The sequence below is a fragment of the Dromaius novaehollandiae genome, chromosome 16 (assembly GCF_036370855.1).
Source record: "Dromaius novaehollandiae isolate bDroNov1 chromosome 16, bDroNov1.hap1, whole genome shotgun sequence".
In the NCBI taxonomy this organism is placed as follows: domain Eukaryota; kingdom Metazoa; phylum Chordata; class Aves; order Casuariiformes; family Dromaiidae; genus Dromaius; species Dromaius novaehollandiae.
In genome coordinates this window covers 15,400,875-15,408,541 of record NC_088113.1, presented here as the reverse complement: position 1 = coordinate 15,408,541, position 7,667 = coordinate 15,400,875, and positions in this window count along the sequence as shown.

The window sequence follows — 7,667 nt, the reverse complement described above, 5'->3', positions numbered from 1 at the left end:
TGTGTTATTATATATTGCAAGTATTCTCTCCACTCAAGTAAATTGTGTATTTGTTAAATTTATTGAAGTATTTACTACTTTTTCTGGTTAATCACCACAATATTTAATTTTTTGCAAAGTTAACCTGGAATCCTTCCAAGATGTCTCCACTGTGAACAATGAACATTGTGCCAGTGAGATTGTTCCCATTTTGGATGGAATAGAAACAGCAGCTCCAAGCGAACAGAAAACAGAAATGACATGTGAAATGCTTCTCAACATGATGGACAAATAATGCATGAACAGACCCTGGTTCTCCCTGTTAACGCTGTTTGTAACTGACCAGTTCAATGTGCGTAACTATGTCCAGTTAGTAAGCTAGAAAAGACATTGGTTGAAAGCTGTTGAAGCCCTTCTGCACTTGTTTTTTCTTCTTGTTGCAATTTATACTGTGTCCTCTGAATAAAGAAGTGGGCTAAAGAAGTGCAAAAGTTATAAGGAAATTTCACCTGTTGTATTATATTCACATAATAAGAGAACGAAGAAAAAAATTACCAATTTTCAAAGTAATTTATTAAAAAGTAGATAGGTTTGTTTCAACTTGCATTTCATTTTTCTTCCAGATTTACTCAGAATTATATACTGATCTGACGCAAATTTATTCCTCTGTAGCTCTGTACATTTGAGAGCTGCATGAACTTCAGCTTATTTGCACTTTACTGAGGTGAGCACATGAAAGGCAATGATAGTTTAATGCAAGGAACATTTGCTAAATCTTCTTCCTGTAAACTTTAGTTTCTAATAGATTTCACAGTACTAAAATATAATTCTGTGCTAAAATAGTGGAATTTTATACCCCACAGTTTTAGTAATTGTTTAATGTTTTCACATTTACATTTAATGTATTTTAATTTTCATTGAATTTTCTATTAAAGTAGTCAACAATCAAATCTTAAAACTTGCAGTAGAAATTAGCCACGTTCTCTTTTCCCGGTGGTTTTCAATAGGTATAATGTCATTGTTTTCAACAAAGTTGCTTTAGTTTTACTTAAGCATGGAAAATGGTGGCCTAAGCAGATCCCTTAATTTTTGGCTTCTTGTTAGAATATTAAGTTTCTGTAAGCTTTGGGGTATGGTTTCATAGCTGACTCAAACTAATACAAGACCGTGCTGCCACTGAAGGGGTTAGTCCTGTCTTTTTCCCCATGTCCTGGGCATAATTTCCTTTTTTCTCTCTTGCTTCACCTCTGGCAACCATATAACTGGGAGGGTGAGTTGGATCAGCTTGCTGATCTAATTAAAAACTAACTTTTTTTGATGGATTAGTTTTCAGTCAGATCAGTAACCTGAACTGACAGGTCACTCAGCTGCATGATCATTAGAGCTGACAAAAATGAAGAAGCAGCAGGTGTGCTGGGGACAGAGAAGTGTGCAGGACCACCTCATTCTAGGCATGCACACCTTTACATCTGCTTAAGCTAACTTAGATTTTTTTTCAAGTGATAATTTTAATGCTAGTAAGAGCAGGAGATAACAGTTTACTTTTTTTTTTCTTTAAATAGCAGTCATGTAAGGGTTTCCATGTATTGACTGCAAGATTGTGCTCACACATTCAGTACTAGATCCAAAGCACACCTGTGACTTTGATTTTAATTAGGTCTTCAGTAAAGCATACTTGCATTATTTGTGAAAGCTTCATGTTTATACTGTATTTAAGAAGCAGAGAAATTCTGTCAAATATAATTCTCTTTTTTCAGTGCATAAGAACTAGTGGTTTTATTGCTTCATTCATGATTAATTAATATATTTAGACTAATTACAGAAAGTACTGTTGATTTTTTTTTTTTATGATTAGTTACAATTGCCATTTACACTGTTTAGTCATTTTTTGTCATAATTAATACTTGGAAGTCTGTTCATAAAATCTTAAATACTTTTAAAATATTCATCTTTAATGCTACTGTTCTTATTCTTTATAAATAAACAGTAGCATTGCTAACCTAATCTTAATAATGTTGGGTCATGTAATGAGCAAATAATTTTAATTAAAAATGCCAAATGCTTATCCTAATTTCAAGATATGTTTATAATTAAGTTAAAAGCACATGTTAATACAGAACTTGCACAATGTAAATTCAGACTGATGCTCTATTTATTTTTGCATGTTGAACAAGCTATGTTTGGTAGCTGTGTTTATGTGGTCAGGGGTGGTAAATTCTGCTGTGTACTGTGTGTTCCAGATTAACTGCAGTTTGAGATCGAAATACTTGAACTTTTTGTTACTTTGAAAATTCTGTTAAAAATAAGTTTCCTTTTTTTCCGGTTAGTATATCAAATGAACAGCTTTATCTTATGCATGATAACATATCTACATGCCGGTTCTACTAGGATAACTGTAAATTCAGCACCTGTTTTACTTTTAATATGACGTGAGCCAATGGTATACTTAGCAGCTTTAACTGCCATGTAATGTCTTAAGTATCTCCATGTACTGGTTCCCCTTACAGGCTAAGAGGTAGGAGTGTTGTCAGTATTTAGCAAGAGAAACTTGCTGTCTTTCAAGAGTAGGTTATCCAGTTTATACAGTATAGACCACCTGATGCTAAAGGGCCTGGTCAAGACCTTAATCAACCAGCTCTATCAAATATATGAACAGGAATTACCACGGTGGTAAAAGAAACCTCATTCAGTTTTTTAGCATATGATTTTAGTAATCATTGAGAAGTCAGTATATCTCAATTTATCAAAATTACTCGTTAGTTTTGTCCTCCCATTACAATGGTGTTATTTGAGTGTTTAATAAAGATTCATGGTATGTCTGTTACTGTTTTGTGGCAATTTTCATAATGGTAACGTTTATCCAGTTTTAGTAGGTTAATGATTTGTTCTGGCTGCCTTGTTACATCACAGACTTCAGAATACTTTTGTCTATGTTGAATGTTTAAATAATATTGTTGACCTCCTGTGTTTTTCCTGTGCCATTACCATTTCTCTCATAAATACAGAGCAACAAATATCTTTGTTGAAGTTAATTTTAAAAATCGTGTAAATTACTTGATCAGTTTTTTGAATATATGTTGTTCATCTGAACTGCTGTTAATAACCTATTTGACTTCCATCTTGCCCCAGTATCTGAAAATCAGACTGCATAAAGTGAAATATGAATGTAATAATAAAAGATCTTGTTATCTCTGAACTTGCAAAATGATTTATTTAAGTATTTGGAAGCCAGAAATGTTGTGTGCTTTTGAAAATCAAGAAAGGATCTAGTGGCCCTGTGTGTTTTTAACTGGAAACAGTTATTGTTCTTCATGTTAGGAACTTGCATTATTATGACTTTGAGATGTTTATTTTACAGGGATAATTTAATGATAACATTAGTATCTTTTAGAGTAGCACACATTTATTAATATAGTTTAAAACAGTACATGTGATGAGCATGTGCCATTTTAAAATACTTTAAGATACTAATTATGGAGGAGCTGTTAAATACCTGGGAATGATTCATGTCATGAAATGGGTAGTACTGAGGTATTCTGTAGCATTCTCTAACAGTGTTCTCAGATAGTTTGGTTACTCGAAATAGAAGATTTCAGTGTGAGAGGAAGCATACATTCTGAGTTTCCTCTACAGGCAAAAAATGCCTACACTTTAAATAGTTAATGTATGAGGAAAAGTACAGTTTCAGTACAGGCACATGGAACACATACCCAGTAGATAAAATGAGGGGAAAGAGTCAAAACACTACTTTGGACAAATTGAACTAATTAGGTTCCATAGTATAACTGAGATTTTGAAGCGTGATAACTTCAACAATATTAATGTGTGGCATGTGGTCCTATAAAAATAACTACATCTTGATGTGTCCATTAGAGTGAAGTTGTCTTCAAGCACTGCTAAGCTTTGAAGAACTGTTTTAAAAAATTCTAGAATCTGTCAAGGAAATGGAGAAAAATAGCTTTGGTCAGAAACAGTGGGGCTATATCTTGAAATATGTGCTTGTATGGTAACATTTAATTAAACATTATCCTGTGAATTAATGATGGATAGAAGTAAGTAGGTTTTCCTGTAGATGGCAGTGTATGTTCATGTCTATTTTAGCAGTCATCAGAAGACCAACAAATCATGAAATGATGCATGTTAGAGGTGCTTTTTTTGTCTTTGTTTTGACTTAAAAATCATCAGCAAGATACATTACTATGCATGTTAAGACTATGGAAAAAGAGTTCTTGGCAGCTTTTTTTCTATAGCAGGCTAAGGAGTTCTGGTGTGTCTACAAAGTGTAGTCACCACTAATGTGAGAGAGGGTGGGAGGTGCCTCTGTCTTCCTTCTACTGATGCGCAGCTGTGCTGCGATGGGGCTGCCTTGCTGCTGTGCAGGTGGACGTCCCCACTCAGTGGAGCTGCCACGGCCTCGGCTGCGCAGCCCTGGCCCTACACATTCATTCACTGTGGTGCTTTAACCCTGCACTCTTTTGCTGTTTTTTTTTTCTTTTTTTTTTTTCCCCCCTGTAGGCTTAGTTGACTGAATTGGCTAAATGAACGATCAAGGGAGTGCCAGCAGTGCAAGGGAGGTGCAGGTAGCAGGCACTACGAGCAGGGCCTCGCACTTGGCCCTGGTGCTGCCAGTGAGCCAGTGGGTTTGCTCCGCTGGCCTGTAAGACCTTCCCATGGCGAGCACAGGAGCAGCCACGGTGTCTGACATCCCAATGGCTTGCAAAGGAAGAAAACTGCATTGGTGCAAAACCACATATTTTGAGTAAAAGTGTGTGTTAGGCAAGAAAAAATAGTATGTAATGAGAGAATCAGCCTGCGTCACTTGGTTTACAGTACCATTGGAGAGTTTTCTAGAGCTGAAAAGAAGAATTACTGGAATAATGAAGTGATCATCCCACTTTGTAGTATGATGAAATTAGTAACTGCTGAGGTTCAGAAGAAACTTCACGTCTTGCAGTATGTTTCATAATTGTTAATTATTTGTTCTATTGTATTTTCTTGTAAAGTATGTGGTTACGGCAGCGAATGATGACAATCAGATCTGTTACACAGGTGAAAAATGTCCTTCAAGGTGAGCTGAAGTGTGCACACAGACTATGTGGCGTGATTTGGCCCTTCAGAATGGTATGAGCTTGTCATGTCCTTTATTTTTGTTTTATTTTTTCCCAAGTTAAGCTTGGAGAAAACAGTGTGGAAATGGTCCTTAGTCAGTGTCACCATAAAGACTCTTTTTTTTCCTGCATGCTGTGATGTAAGATTTTACCCTGAGGTGGTCTTCAGTCATTCTCTAAATAGTATTCTGATAAGAGCAGATGAGGAAAATAAATCAGCTGATTTCCACTTCTGTGAATATTCAAAAAAAATTTCCTTGCAAGATCATCTGAGGTTCCTGCTATTCTCTTCTTCATATCCAAAATAGTCCTCCTCTTTTTTTCCTGTCTTTCCAATCTTTTTGCTGATTACTGAGTCTGGATTAGCCAAACACGTTTACTGGCTGTCAGTACATCTACTGGAGATCTTTGCTGTGAATACTTTGGTTATAATGAGTTTTGTTAAGGTTATTTGCTAGCAACTATGCTGCAAATATAGCCATGTGAGATATAGCTGCAATTTATCGTATGCCCTTTGTGCTCTCATTCCTTGTGCACATTTGCCTTGTTTTGTAAAAAGAACAAGGTCAAATGTTAGTCAAGGGATCTAAGCACTAGCAACTGGAGTAAACCTCATGCAGGCTGTATGATTCTCTCACATTGCCTATAGCAGGTCGTGCCACCGGTACTGATAGTAGCAAAGTTATTCTGCTGCTACAGCCCAAAACTTGCTTGAAGCTGGTAAATGGACCTCCTTTTTGCGCCCCAATATAAAGTGGGTTTATTCTTCAATTACCATAAGCCAGACTCCCCCATCTCTCAAACGTCAGTTAGGGCAGTCCGCTCGGAGGGTCACTCAGCACCCTTCACTCTAGAGCCAGAGTATAAGGCAGCGATTTGACTCTGAGCTGTGGTACTGAGGTGGCTTTACAAGACACATAGCCCAAATGAATTGCTAGTTTAGATACCTGTGCCATCTAATTGTGGAAAACTGATTTCCGTGTGGGCTAATTATCCTTGCTGAAAGAATGTCTGGCAGTATTTTGGTTCCTGTTTTTCCTTGCTTTTTTTCTTTTACCATCTTTTCATTTTCTGTTTCTTTTAAATATTAACAGCTAGGTACTGCAAAGCATTTCATTGGCAGATTTTTCTGTGATTTACAGAAAGGGCTGAGGCGCGGGGCAATGGTGATTCCCTCAAGGTCACCAAAAGGCTAACATCTGGAAATTGGACCCAGATTCCTTTCATTCCAGTGCTCTAAGTAATATTGTTCACCTATGTTCACCTATTTCACTAGGTAATATTGTTCACTTATGTTTTAATGAAGAAATTCTGGATATCTACTGCTACTGATGTGACAGAAAGTTAACAAAAGGGAATTAAAAATTTTCGTTGTCATGGAAAAAACAGCAAACTCTCACAAGAGTAGTTATGGTATCCCCATTGTGCAGAAGAGGAAGATGATACAAAGAGGCAAATTAATCTCTGATTTAATTCTTTTACCTTCAGCAGCAATGAAGCCCAACGATGCTACAGTATGCTGCTGCTTATTGCCTGTCTAATAATCTTACTGAACTAGAAATAGAAACCCAGGGGTGCTGCAGCATGTAAAGATTAAGTTACATTAGCAGAAGATGGTGAGCAAATGTGCAAGGACCTAACAACATTAAGCCAGCACTGTTAATCACTTTCAGAGCCATTAAACTCAGAATATTAAAACTGAAATAACATTTTTAACTTCTTAAAGGTCAGCGCTTGAGATGATATAAAGGCAGTACGGCAGCGTGACTAATGGCCATGGGCGAGAGTGGTGTGGTAGAGTATCTCATAAGGAGGAAATACGGAGAGGATTCAATTTCCTGGTAGTTGGGAAAGTTCATATATGAGATGCAGACTGAATAGTCTTAAGACCTTCTAAAGTAGGAGGAGTAAAATGAGTAATCTTCTTAGACACAAGGGGAGACCTGTCCCCACTGAATGTAAGCTACCTCCATGTAGTTACTGGTGGGTTCTCTGAAGGGTGGCTGAATGTTGCGTTACATGGCTCCAACAGTGACCTCCACTTGCAGTTTAATATCTATTTTTTTTGTTTTGTTTGAGAAACCGAATGTTCATTTGAAAGCAATTTACGTTAATGCAGTATGCCTTCAGGCAAAAATCATTCCCTGTTGTTGCGTTTTTAAACAGTCCAACTATTGTTTGAAGTTAGTCACTGAAACAGTTGGACTCTGTCTAGCGTCATGGGTGTGTGATCGTTACAAGATGGTAAAGAATTTTCTGACAGTTTTAGTTCAATCTGTTTTCATTTTGAATTGGTACTTGACAGTGAAGAATTTAGTTTCTTTCCTCATTGGTAGTTGACTGTTTGAGTTACCTCTGTAAATGATTTTGCCTATTGACTTTGTGTTTTTCCAGATTCAGTCTGTGATTACTTTTATCCCTGCCCTGTCCACATAGCAAGATTTGCAGCTAATGGGAAGAGTGCAAAGGAAGAGTGACATTGCTGTTTGTTTTGATAAGGAAGAGCGTTGCTTTTATTACCAACTAATCAAATGGTAGGTAGTTCATTCATTGTGTGAATTCATTCCAGATAAATGTGAG